Genomic DNA, 14,040 nt, shown 5'->3' with positions numbered 1-14,040 from the left:
AGAACTAGCCACGCCTCTAGCCAAGCTGTTCCAGTACAGCTATACCACTGGCATCTATCTGACAATGTGGAAAACTGCCCAGATATGTCCTGTCAACAAAAATCAGGACAAATCCAATCCAGCCAATTACTGCCCCATCAGTCTACTCTCAATTATTAGCAAAGTGATGGAAGATGTCGTCGACAGTGCTATCAAGCAGCACTTACTCAGCAATAACCTGCTCACTGATGCCCAGTTTGGGTTCTGCCAGGACCACTTGGCTCTTGACCTCATTACAGCCTTGGTCCAAACATGGACAAAAGAGCTGAATTCCAGAGGTGAGTTACGAGTGACCGCCCTTGACATCAAGGCAGCATTTGACCGAGTGTGGCATCAAGGAGCCCTAGTAAAACTGAAGTCAATGGGAATCGGGGGGGAAAACGCTCCACTGGCTACAGCCATACCTAGCACAAAGGAAGATGGTTGTGGTGGTTGAAGGTCAATCATCACAGCCCCAGGACATCGCTGCAGGAGTTCCTCAGGGCAGTGTCCTAGGCCCAACCATCTTCAGCTGCTTCATCAATGACCTTCCCTCCATCATAAGGTCAGAAGTGGGGATGTTCGCTGATGACTGCACAGTGTTCAGTGCCATTCGCAACTCCTCAGATAATGAAGCAGTCCATGCCCGCGTGCAGCAAGACTTGGACGACATTCAGGCTTGGGCTGATAAGTGGCAGGTAACATTCACGCCACACAAGTGCCAGGTAATGACTATCTCCAACAAGCGAGCGTCTAACCACCGTCCCTTGACATTCAACGGCATTACCATCACCGAATCCCCCACCATCAACATCCTGGAGGTTACCACTGACCCGAAGCTTAACTGGACCAGCCACATAAATACTGTGGCAACAAGAGTAGGTCAGAGGTTGGGTATTCTGCAGCGAATGTCTCACCTCCTGACTCCCCAAAGCCTTCCCACCATCTACAAGGCACAAGTAAGGACTGTGATGGAATACTCTCCACTTGCCTGGATGAGTGCAGCTCCAGCAACACTCAAGAAACTCGACACCATCCAAGACAAAGCAGCCCGCTTGATTGGCACCCCATCCACCACCTTAAACATTCACTCCCTCCACCAGCGTACCGTGGCTGCAGTGTGTACCATCTACAAGATGCACTGCAGCAACTCGCCAAGGCTTCTTTGGCAGCACCTCCCAAATCCGTGACCACTTCCACCTAGAAGGACAAGGGCAGCAGGTACATGGGAACACCACCAGCTCCAAGTTCCCCTCCAAGTCACACACCATCCTAACTTGGAAGTATATCGCCGTTCCTTCATCGTCGATGGGTCAGAATCCTGGAACTCCCTCCCTAACAGCGCTGTGGGAGTACCTTCACCACACGGACTGCAGCGGTTCAAGAAGACAGCTCACCACCACCTTCTCAAGGGCAACTAGGGATGGGCAATAAAAGCTGGCCTTGCCAGCGAAGCCCACATCCCATAAAATGATACAAGTATCCAGGGTGTGATTTTAATGCTACAGTTTAATTTTGGCATTTGTGATAGTTATAAACTTATGTTCCACAAGATATAATATTCAACATGTTCCCTACAAACTCTAACCCCACCCCCCCACCCGAACTCTGCACCACCACTGTCGTTTTGCTCTACAATTGGCGGATGTGCCTTTAGCTATCTAGACCCTATGCTCTAGAATTCTCTCCACAAACCTCTCTGTCACTCCACCTCCATCTTTAAATTTAAGACCCCCCTTAAAACCCAGTACTTTGGCCAGAGGATCACCCCTCCTAAAATCTCTTCCTTTAGCTCGGTCTCCATTGTCGTCTGATTGCGCTTCTGTGAAGCGATATGTGGCACTTTTCAAAGTTCAAGTCGCCATATAAATGCAGTTGTTGTTGTATAATAATCAGTTCTTGTCGGTATATAATTTAAGGAGGGAATGAATCATATTCACGCGGCTGTGATAGCACAAAATATTTATTCTGAGATCTTATTAAACTATTACATTTTTAAAGAAATATACAAAGCGTACAATATACAAAAAATATACATAGCAGAAAATACACATTTCTAGGCATGAGTGTGGTGATTTATTTCAGTGAGTGACTGCTTTCTCATTTTGGTTTTGCAATCTAATTGGTCCAAACATTCATACAGACATAAATATTTATTATGTAGGTGAATGCACAACTTATTCTATCTTAAGAAGCTGAGATTAATTTTCTTTGATTTTTCCATGATAATGATATTTAAAGTTAATTTAGAACATATCACATGACAGAGAAAAGGCTACATCCTTTGGAAAAGACTCAGCATAGATTAATACCATGTGACAGGAAAGTGGCAGTGTTAGAAGAATATTTTCTTCCAAGATAGCACTAGCTTGTATATATTGAAAGTTATCTATTTTAAAATAATGGCTAGGAATACCAATTTGAATTTAAAATAGATTAAACAATGTTACTTTAAAAACATGGTGTGGAGATGCCGGTGTTGGACTGGGGTGGACAAATGTAAGAAATCACACAACACCAGGTTATAGTCCAACAGCTTTATTTGAAATCACAAGCTTTCGGAGCGCTGCTCCTTCGTCAGGTGAAGTGGAGAGATGCATAAAAACACAACTTATATAGTCAGAGAATAATGTCAGATGTTTACAGGTAATCTTTCTAACTGCCATTTATCAAACCTCGGCAGCGAGATAATCACAGCAATCAAAGGTGTAAATGGTGTCCAAACAGGTCAGTCAGGAAAACATTACATCAAAACATTACATTAAAAACAGATACACCGCATGAATAAAGTGATCGTGAAAGATAATTGTGAATGTTGCTCTTTTACATTTTGCACAAAGCATTTCAAGATCAAACAGAGAAAGAAAGAAAGAACCTGCATTAATCTAGAACCGTATGTCCTCAGGTCCCAAATCACCATAGCCAATGGATTACTTTTTCAAGTGGAATTGCTGTTATTTTGTAGGCAATCACAGCAGCCAATTTGCACACAGCAAGTTCCCACAAACAGCAAATGAGCTAAATGGCCAGTTTGTTTTGGTGTTGTTGGTTGAGGAATAAATGCTGGCTAGCAGCCCAAGAGAACGCCCCCGTTCTTCTTCAAGGATTACCATGGGATCTTTTACATCCACTTGAACAGGCACATGGTGCCTTGGTTTGACACCCCATAAGAAAAAAAACTCCTCCGACAGTGCAGCCCTCCCTCAGTACTGCATAGAAGTGCCAACCTAGAGTAACATAGAAACATAGAAGATAGGAGCAGGAGTAGGCCATTCGGCCCCTCGAGCCTGCTCCACCATTTAATGAGATCATGGCTGATCATCCAAACTCAGTACCCTGTCCTTGCTTTCTCCCCATATCCCTTGATCCCTTTAGCCTTAAGAAATATATCTAACTCCTTCTTGAATATATTTAATGAATTGGCCTCAACTGTCTTCTGTGGTAGAGAATTCCACAGGTTCACCACTCTCTGGGTGAAGAAATTCCTCCTCATCTCTGTCCTAAATGGCTTATCCCTTATCTTTAGACTGTGACCCTTGGTTCTGTGTGCTCAAGTTCTACAGTGGGGCTTGAATCCACAACTGAGCCAAGCTGACATTTTGGGGTCATTTAGCTCCTCCAGGTCATCCTCCCATAGACACATATGGTCTCCTCACTAGCTGCCTCGTGACTAATTCCAGAGTTTTTGCCTCCACTACCCTATTTGGAAGGCCAATCCAGATAATCACCCCGTGTGATTGAAATATTGCTCAGGATATACTTTTTAATTCCACATAGTATCATATGCCTCTGAGGTCCTCCCTGACATTCATCTCCTTTCAAGGCTGAAGAGTTTGCATTTTTCATACCTTTTCTCATAACTCACATCCTCTGACACTGGAAATGGGTTGCGGTCCCTCCCTGTAGTGGTTCCAGGGCCTGGAAGCTTCTCTTTTGTCTCAATGACCAGAACGGAATTTAGTATTCAAGGTGCCACCTAACCAGAGCACCATACAGCTTCAATATGATGGCCTCAGACTTACAACCTACCGATTTGCCAACGTAATTCAGCATTTACAACAACAGTAACAACTTGCATTTATATCGCGCCTTTAACGTAAACATCCCAAGTTGATTCACAGGAGTGTTATCAAACAAAATTTGATATCGAGCCACATGAGATATCAGGACAGAAAAGAGGCAGGTTTTAAGCAGCGTCTTAAAGGAGGAGAGAGAGGCAGAGAGGTTTAGGGAGGGAATTCCAGCGCTTAGGGCCTAAGCAACTGAAGGCACGGCCGTCAATGGTGGAGCGATTAAAATCAGGGCTGCGCAAGAAGCCAGAATTGGAGGAGCGCAGAGAACTCGGAGGGTTGTAGGGCTGGAGGAGGTTACAGGGATAGGGAGTGGCGAGGCCATGGAGGGAATTGAAAACAAGGATGAGAATTTTAAAATCGAGGCATTGTATGTCAGCAAGCACAGGGGTGATGGGTGAACGGGACTTGGTGCGAGTTAGAATACGGGCAGCAGAGTTTTGGATGAGCTGAAGTTTATGAAGGGTGGAAGTTGGGAGACTGGCCAGGAGAGGATTGGAATAGTCAAGTCTAGCGGTAACAAAGGCATAGATGAGGGTTAGTTAGCTTTGATGATTTCTAGTCTGCAATGATTGGACTTAGGCAGGGCCAAGTTCACCATCAGTTCCAGATCTCTTTCAGCTTCTTCTTCCAATGTGTAACACTTTGCATTTACCTTGAGCTGAATTTCAATGTCGTACTCCTGCTTACTTGCAAATTTAGTCGAGGTACTTTTGCTGCTCCTTTGGAATTGACGAACTCCCTTCTCCCCAAATTAACTATCATCTAAAAATATAACCAAATTGTTTTCATTTCTGAATCCAGGTCATTTATGTAGAAACAGTTGGGGTTCCAACATCAGTTCCTCGGGCACTGTACTCAGGTATCCACCTTTGCAGACCATTTGTTTTTTTAATTAATTCATGGGATGTGGGCGTCGCTGGCAAGGCCAGCATTTATTGCCCATCCCTAATTGCCCTCGAGAAGGTGGTGGTGAGCTGCTTTCTTGAACCGCTACAGTTCATGTGGTGAAGGTACTCCCACAGTGCTGTTAGGGAGGGAGTTCCAGGATTTTGACCCAGTGACGATGAAGGAACGGCAATATATTTCCAAGTCATGATGGTGTGTGCCTTGGAGGTGGTGGTATTCCCATGCGCCTGCTGCCCTTGTCCTTCTAGGTGGTAGAGGTTGTGGATTTGGGAGGTGCTGCCGAAGAAGCCTCCAAACCTTACCTATGATAACCACAGCCTTAAGCTTGTGTAGCAGTCTTTCATGCAGAACTTTATTGATGTCTTTCTGAAAATCTAAGTACACTACATCAAAGCATGCCAACCATTTGGGATGCCATTCTTTCAACAGAAGTCAAGGAAGTTGATCAGATAGGATTTTCCCTAGTCTGAAACCTTTAATGCTGATTGACATTTACTAGGTTATTTTCATATAGGCTACAGTATTTTCATATAGGTAATACTCAGGTTTGTTCGTAATGATAAATTACATAGAAGGTACAGCACAGAAACAGGCCATTCAACCCGGCTGGTCCATGCCAGTGTTTATATGCTCCACATGAGCCTTCTCCCATCCTAATTCATCTAATCCTAACAAGTCAATGTATCCTTCTTTTCATTTGTACCCAAAGAGTGGTGAGAATGTGGAATTCGCTACCTCAGGGAGTGGTTGAGGTGAATAGTATAGATGGTAAGGAGAGGCTAGATGAGCACATGAGGGAGAAGGGAATAGAGGGTTATGTGGATAGAGTTAGATGAGGAAAGACGGGGGAGGCTCGAGTGGAGCATAAACGCCGGCATGGACTGGTTGGGCCGAATGGCCTGTTTCTTTGATGTATATCCTATGTAATCCTGTGTGATTTCTCTCTCATGTGCTTATCTAGCTTCCCCTTAAATACAGCTAAGCTATTCACTTGAGCTATTCCTTGTGGTAGCGAGTTCCACATTCTAACCATTTTCTGGGTAAAGAAGTTCCTCCTGAATTCCTTATTGGATTTATTAGTAACTATCTTATATTTATGGCCTCTAGTTTTGGTTTCCCCACAAGTGGAAACATCTTTGTGTCTAAAGACCTCTATCAGGTCACCCCTCCGCCTTCCCTTTTCTAGAGAAAAAAGCCCCAGCCTATTCAATCTTTCCTGATAGGTATAATCTCTCAATTCTGGTATCATCTTTCTATTGTACTTCCAATTCCGGAGTCCATATCATTTATGGAAGTGGTGAATAACTGGTCCCAGCGCCGACCCGTAGAACATCATTTCCAACCTTTTGCCAGTCTGAGTAACCCTTACTCTCTGTTTTCTGTTTTGTAGCCAGCTTGCTATCCATTCTGCTACTTGTCCCTCAACTCCACATGCTCTGACCTTAGTCACGAGTACCTTATCAAAGGCCTTTTGAAAATCCAAATATATTACATCTCCTATATTACCCGTGTCTACTCTTTCTGTTACTTCTTCAAAGAATTCAATAAGTTTGGTCAAGCATGACCTTCCCTTTTGATATCTGTGATGACTACTCTTTTATTTTTGGTTTTTAGATGTTTTTCTGTTACATCTTTGAGTAAAGATTCCATTATCTTTACCACTGACATTAAGCTAACCCAAATGTAAAATCTGTGGCTACCTGGGGGTCTGTTTTGCCACCTTTCTTGAAAAAAGGCACCGCCCTTGTCTTTTATTGACCACTCAAAGAGTGGTGTGGGAAGAAGAGGTTTTGATTCATGGGGCACTGGCACCAGTACTGGAGAAAGAGGGAGCTGTTCCGTCGGGATGGGTTCCACTTAAACCGGGCTGGGACCAGCATCCCGGCGAATCGAATAACTAGGGCTGTAGATAGGGCTTTTAACTAAAAAAAAGAGGGGAGGGGAAATTTAGATATCTAAAGAGAAAGGTCGAGGCAATAGAGCAGTATAGCGTTTTGGGTAAAAAATAAGCAGTGTGTGACAGGAAGGGACAGTGAGTTTAACGGTAGCAGTGCAGCAGAGAATAAGGTCAAAGCAGGGAATAATGGTGACAAATTTAAATTAAAGGCTCTTTATCTGAATGCACGAAGCATTCATAACAAGATAGACAAACTAATGGCACAAATAGAGATAAATGGGTTTGATTTAATAGCCATTACAGAGACGTGGTTGCAAGGAGACCAAGGTTGGGAATTAAATGTTCCAGGGTACTTGACGTTTCGAAAAGACAGGCATAATGGAAAAGGGGGGTGGGGGGGGTGGGGGGGAGGTAGCCCTGATAATAAAGGGTGACATAAGGACAGTAGAGAGAAATGATCTCGGCTCAGAGGATCAGGAAGTAGAGTCAGTATGGGTGGAGATAAGGAATAACAAGGGGCAGAAAATACAGGTGGGAGTAGTATATAGGCCCCCTAACAGTAGCTATACTGTTGGACAGAATATTAATCAAGAAAGAGCAGTGTGGTGAGACCGGTATAAAAACCGGAGAGAGGCGAGGCATACCAACTCAGCAGCGGGGAGAGAGGTAAAAAGTAATCAGTGTGTGACGTCACCAGGGAGCAGGTAGGTGATTGGTTGGTGAGTATTTCTCTTTTTTCAATACAAGCTTGAATTCTGTGGTGTTAAATTTCTGTGGTGTAGTGGGGATAGTTGGTAAATAAAGCGCCCTAGAGCATACCTGTAACTGGGGTATTGAATAAATTTTTAAAGTAATTAAAGGGGTAAGTCATGGCAGGAGAGTTCAGACCCGTGCTCTGCTCCTCCTGCTCTATGTGGGAAGTCAGGGATGCTGCCAGTGTCCCTGATGACCATGTGTGCGGGAAATGCATCCAGCTGCAGCTACTTGTAGACCGCATTGCGGTGCTCGAGCTGCGGGTGGATGAATTTTGGAGCATGCGCGATGCTGAAAGGCTCGTGGATAACACGTTTAGCGAGTTGTGCACGCCTCAGGGTAGGGCAGCACAGGGGGTGACCATCAGGCGGAGCAACAAAGGCAGGCAGGTAGTGCAGGGAACCCCTGCGGACATCCCCCTTTCAAACAAGTATACCGCTTTGGATACTGTTGAGGGGGATGACTCACCAGGGGAAGGCAGCAGCGGCCAACTTCCTGGCACAGGGGGTGCTCCTGCTGCCCAGGAAGGGGGGAAAAAGAGTGGGAGAGCAATAGTGGTAGGGGATTCTATAGTAAGGGGAACAGATAGGCGTTTCTGTGGCCGTAGACGTGAATCCAGGATGGTTTGTTGCCTCCCTGGTGCCAGGGTCAAGGATGTCACTGAGCGGCTGCAGGGCATTCTGGAGGGGGAGGGAGAACAGCCAGTGGTCGTGGTCCACATTGGTACCAACGACATAGGTAAAAAGAGGGATGAGGTCCTGCAGCAAGAATTTAGGGAGCTAGGTGAAGGATTAAGGAGCAGGACCTCAAAGGTTGTAATCTCTGGATTACTCCCGGTGCCACGTGCTAGTAAGTATAGGAATAGGAAGATAGAACAGATGAATGCGTGGCTAAAGGGATGGTGCAGGGGGGAGGGCTTTAGTTTCCTGGATCACTGGGTCTGCTTCTGGGAAAGGTGGGACTTGTACAAGTCGGACGGTTTACACCTGAACCAGGGGGGAACCAATATCCTTGCGGGGAGGTTTGCTAGCACTGCTGGGGAGGGTTTAAACTAACTTGGCAGGGGGTTGGGGTACAGAGTGGAGCTATAGTAGGGGGTGATTTACAGCCAAATACAGAGGGAAAAACAAGTCAGCTGGGAAGGCAGAGCAAATATGTGAAGGCAAAAGAGAATATGGCAGGGCTGGAAGGCATTTATTTTAATGCAAGGAGTCTTGCAAATAAGGTGGATGAACTGAAGTTGTTGTTGAACACATGGGAGTACGATATTGTTGCTATCACGGAGACATGGTTGAGGGAGGGTCAGGACTGGCAGCTCAATATTCCGGGGTATAGAATCTTCAGGCGAGACAGAGGGGGGTGTAAAAGGGGAGGGGGTGTTGCAATATTAATTAAGGAGTCAATTACTGCTGTAAGGAGGGATGATATATTAGCGGGTTCCTCTAATGAGGCCATATGGGTAGAACTTAAAAACAAAAAGGGGGCAAGCACTTTGCTGGGAGTGTACTATAGGCCCCCAAACATTCAGGGGGAGATAGAGGAACAGATATGTAGGCAAATCTCAGAGAAGTGCGAAAATAATAGGGTAATAATAGTGGGGGATTTCAACTTCCCCAATATAAATTGGGACAGTCAGAGTGTGAAAGGCTTAGAGGGTGCAGAATTCTTAAAGTGCATCCAGGAGAGCTTTTTGAGCCAACATGTAGAAAGTCCTACAAGAGAGGGGGCGGTACTGGACCTAATTCTGGGGAATGTAGCCGGGCAAGTGGTGGAAGTGTCAGTAGGAGAGCATTTTGGCGACAGTGACCATAATTCGGTGAGATTTAAGGTGGTCATGGAAAAAGACAAAGACGGCCCGGAAATAAGGGTTCTAAATTGGGGGAAGGCCGATTTTAATATGATAAGGCAGGATCTGGCCAAAGTGGACTGGGAGCAGCTGCTTATAGGAAAATCCACATCAAAACAGTGGGAGACTTTCAGAAGGGAAATAGAGAGAGTACAACGCCAACATGTTCCTGTAAAGGTCAAGGGTGGGACCAACAAGCAAAGGGAACCTTGGATGACAAGGGATATACAAAAATGCATTAGAAATAAAAGGGGGGCTTTTGGCAGTTACAAAAGACTAAAGACAGAAGAAGCCCTAGAGGAGTATAAAAAGTGCAGGGGCATACTTAAAAAAGAAATTAGGAGGGCGAGGAGGGGCCATGAAATAACACTGGCGAGCAAAATAAAGGAAAATCCTAAGATGTTTTATAAGTATATTAAGGGCAAGAGGATAACCAGGGAAAGGGTAGGGCCCATTAGGGACCAAAGTGGCAATCTGTGTGTAGAGCCAGATGATGTAGGCGGGGTTTTAAATGATTTTTTTGCATCTGTGTTCACTATGGAGAAAGACGATGCAGACATAGAAATCGGGCAAGGGGACTGTGACATACTTGAACATATTAGCATCGAGAGGGAGGAGGTGCTAGCGGTTTTAGCGGGCCAAAAAGTGGATAAATCCCCAGGCCCGGACGAGATGTATCCCAGGCTGCTGTGGGAGGCAAGGGAGGAGATTGCAGGGGCTCTGACACTAATTTTCAGAACCTCTCTGGCCACAGGGGATGTACCAGAGGACTGGAGAACAGCTAACGTAGTACCATTATTCAAGAAGGGTAGCAGGGATAAACCAGGGAATTACAGGCCAGTGAGTCTAACATCTGTGGTGGGGAAATTATTGGAAAAAATTCTGAGGGACAAAATTAATCTCCACTTGGAGAGGCAAGGATTAATCGGGGATAGTCAGCATGGCTTTGTCAAGGGTAAATCATGTCTAACAAATCTGATCGAATTTTTCGAGGGGGTGACTAGTGGGGTGGATGAGGGAAATGCTGTGGATGTGGTTTACATGGACTTCAGTAAAGCTTTTGACAAAGTCCCGCATAAGAGACTGGTCAAGAAGGTAAGAGCCCATGGGATCCAGGGTGCCTTGGCGCGTTGGATCCTAAACTGGCTGAGTGGCAGGAGGCAGAGGGTGATGGTCGAAGGTTGCTTTTGTGACTGGAAGCCTGTGTCCAGTGGGGTACCTCAGGGATCGGTGCTGGGTCCCTTATTGTTTGTGATCTACATAAATGATTTGGATGAGAATGTAAAAGGTATGATCAGTAAGTTCGCAGATGACACGAAAATTGGTGGGGTGGTAAATTGCGAGGAGGAAAGCCTCCGGCTACAGGACGATATAAACGGGTTGGTCAGATGGGCGGAAAAGTGGCAAATGGAATTTAACCCTGAAAAGTGCGAGGTGATGCATTTTGGACGGACAAATAAGGCAAGGGAATACACAATGAGTGGTAGGACCCTAGGAAGTACAGAGGGTCAGAGGGACCTTGGTGTACATGTACATAGATCCCTGAAGGCAGCGGAGCAGGTAGATAAGGTGGTTAAAAAGGCATATGGGATACTTGCCTTCATTAGCCGAGGCATAGAATATAAGAGCAGGGAGGTTATGATGGAGCTGTACAAAACGCTGGTGAGGCCACAGCTGGAGTACTGTGTGCAGTTCTGGTCGCCTCACTATAGGAAGGATGTGATTGCTTTGGAGAGGGTGCAGAGAAGATTCACCAGGATGTTACCTGGGATGGAGCGCCTCAGCTATGAAGAGAGGCTGGACAGGCTGGAGTTGTTTTCCTTGGAGCAGAGAAGGCTGAGGGGGGACCTGATTGAGGTGTACAAAATAATGAGGGGCATAGATAGGGTAGATAAAGAGGAACTTTTCCCCTTAGTGGGGGGGTCAATAACAAGGGGGCATAGATTCAGGGTAAGGGGCAGGAGATTTAGAGGGGATTTGAGGAGGAACTTTTTCACCCAGAGGGTGGTTGGAATGTGGAACTCAATGCCTGAAAGGGTGGTGGAGGCAGGAACCCTCACAACATTCAAGAAGCATTTGGATGAGCACTTGAAATGCCATTGCATACAAGGCTATGGACCAAATGCTGGAAAATGGGATTAGACTGGACAGGGATGGATGGGCGGCGCAGACACGATGGGCCGAAGGGCCTCTTTCTGTGCTGTAAAACTCTATGACTCTATGACTCTCTAAATAGTAGGAGCTTGTAACAAAGGTAATGCAATAATCGTGGGGGACTTTAATCTTCATATAGACTGGACAAATCAAATTGACAAAGGTAGTCTGGAGGACCAGTTCATGGATTGCATTCGGGACAGTTTCCTGGAACAATACATAATGGAATCAACCAGGGAACAGGCTATTTTAGATCTTGTATTGTGTAATGAGACAGGGTTAATTAGAAATCTCATAGTAAAGGATCCTCGGGGGCAGAGTGATCATAATATGATAGAATTTCACATTAAGTTTGAGAGTGACTTGCCTAAGTCCGAAACTAGAGTCTTAAACTTAAATAAAGCCAATTACATAGGTATGAGGGGTGAGTTGGCTAAGGTAGATTAGATAAATAGGTTAAAAGGTATGGCGTTAGATAAGCAGTAGCTAGCATTTAAGGAAATATTTCATAATTCTCAACAAAAATACATTCCATTGATAAACAAAAACTCCACGGGAAAAGTGATCCATCCGTGGCTAACTTAAGAAGTTAAGGATAGCATTAGATTGAAAGAAGAAGCTTATAATGTTGCAAAGAATAGTAGTAAGCCTGAAGATTGGGAGAGTTTCAGAAACCAGCAAAGGATGACCAAAAAATTGATAAAAAGGGAAAAAATAGAATATGAGAGAAAACTAGCAGGATGTAAGAGCTTCTACTAGTATGTAAAAAGGAAGAGTGTAGCAAAAGTAAATGTTGGGCCCTTAGAGGCTGAGGCAGAAGAAGTTACTATGGGCAATAAGGCAATGGCAGAAATGTTAAACAAATATTTTGTATCTGTCTTTACAGTAGAAGACAGAAAAAGCATATCAAAAATGATGAGGAACCAAGGATCTAATGAGGATGAGGAACTTAACGTAATTAATATAAGTAGAGAAAAAATACTAGAGAAACTAATGGGACTAAAAGCTGACAAATCCCCTGGACCTGACGGCCTACATCCTAGGGTTCTAAAAGAGGTGGCTGCAGAGATAGTGGATGCATTGGTTATGATCTTCCAAAATTTCCTAGATTCTATAGCAGTCCCAGCGGATTGGAAGGTAGAAAATGTAACACCGCTATTGAAGAAAGGAGGGAGAGAGAAAACAGGGAACTACAGGCCAATTAGCCTGATATCAGTCATCAGGAAAATGCTGGAATCCATTGTTAAGGAAGTGGTATCAGGGCACTTAGAAAATCAAACATGATTAGGCAGAGTCAACATGGTTTTATGAAAGGGAAATCGTGTTTGACAAATTTATTAAGAGTTTTTTGAGGATGTAACTAGCAGGGTAGATAAAGGGGAACCAGTGGATGTAGTATACCAGTGCTGTTAAGGTTGCAGTTCCAGGATTTTGACCCAGCGACCAAGAGGGAACAGCGATATATTTGCAAGTCAGGATGGTGTGTGACTTGGAGGTGATGGTGTTCCCATGCACCTGCTGCCATTGTCCATCTAGGTGGTACGGGTTGCGGGTTTGGGAGGTGCTGTCAAAGAAAACTTGGTGAATTGCTGCAGCGCATCTTGCAGATGGTACAGTGTGCCAGTGGTGGAGGGAGTGAATATTTAAGGTGGTGGATGGGGTGCCAATCAAATGGGCTGCTTTGTCCTGGATGGTGTTGTTGGAGCTGCACTCATCCAGGCAAGAGAAGAGTATTCCATCACACTCCTGACTTGTGCCTTGTAGATGGTGGAAAGGCTTTGAAGAGTCAGGAGGTGAGACAGTTGCTGCCGAATGCCCAGCCTCTGACGTGCTCTTATAGCCACAGTATTTATGTGGCTGGTCCGGTTATGTTCCTGGTCAATGATGACCCCCCAGGATGTTGATGGTGAGGGATTCGTCAATGTTAAGGGGTGGTGGTTAGACTCTCTCTTGTTGGAGATGGTCATTGCCTGGCACTTGCGTGGCGCGAATGTTACTTGCCACTTATCAGCCCAAGCCTGAATGTCGTCCAGGTCTTGCTACATGCGGGCAGGGTCTACTTCATTGTCTGGAGTCGCAAGTGGAACTGAACACTGTGCAAACATTAGCGAACATCCCTAATTCTGACCTTATGATGGAGGAAAGGTATGCCTTTTGGAAACCCAAATATACTACATCCACTGGTTCCCCTGTATGTACCCTGCTAGTTACATCCTCAAAAACTCTAATAAATTTTTCAAACACAATTTCCCTTTCATAAAACAGTATTGACTCTGCCTAATCATATTATGATTTTCTAAGTGGCCTGTTACCACTTCCTTAGTAATGGATTCCAGCATTTTCCCGACAACTGATGTCAGGCTAACTGGCCTGTAGTTCCCGGTTTTCTTCCA

The sequence above is a fragment of the Somniosus microcephalus genome, chromosome 1, assembly GCF_052327205.1.
Source record: "Somniosus microcephalus isolate GS21.2 chromosome 1, FLI_Smic_1.0, whole genome shotgun sequence".
In the NCBI taxonomy this organism is placed as follows: Eukaryota; Metazoa; Chordata; class Chondrichthyes; order Squaliformes; family Somniosidae; genus Somniosus; species Somniosus microcephalus.
Note: the sequence above shows the minus strand (reverse complement) of the source record.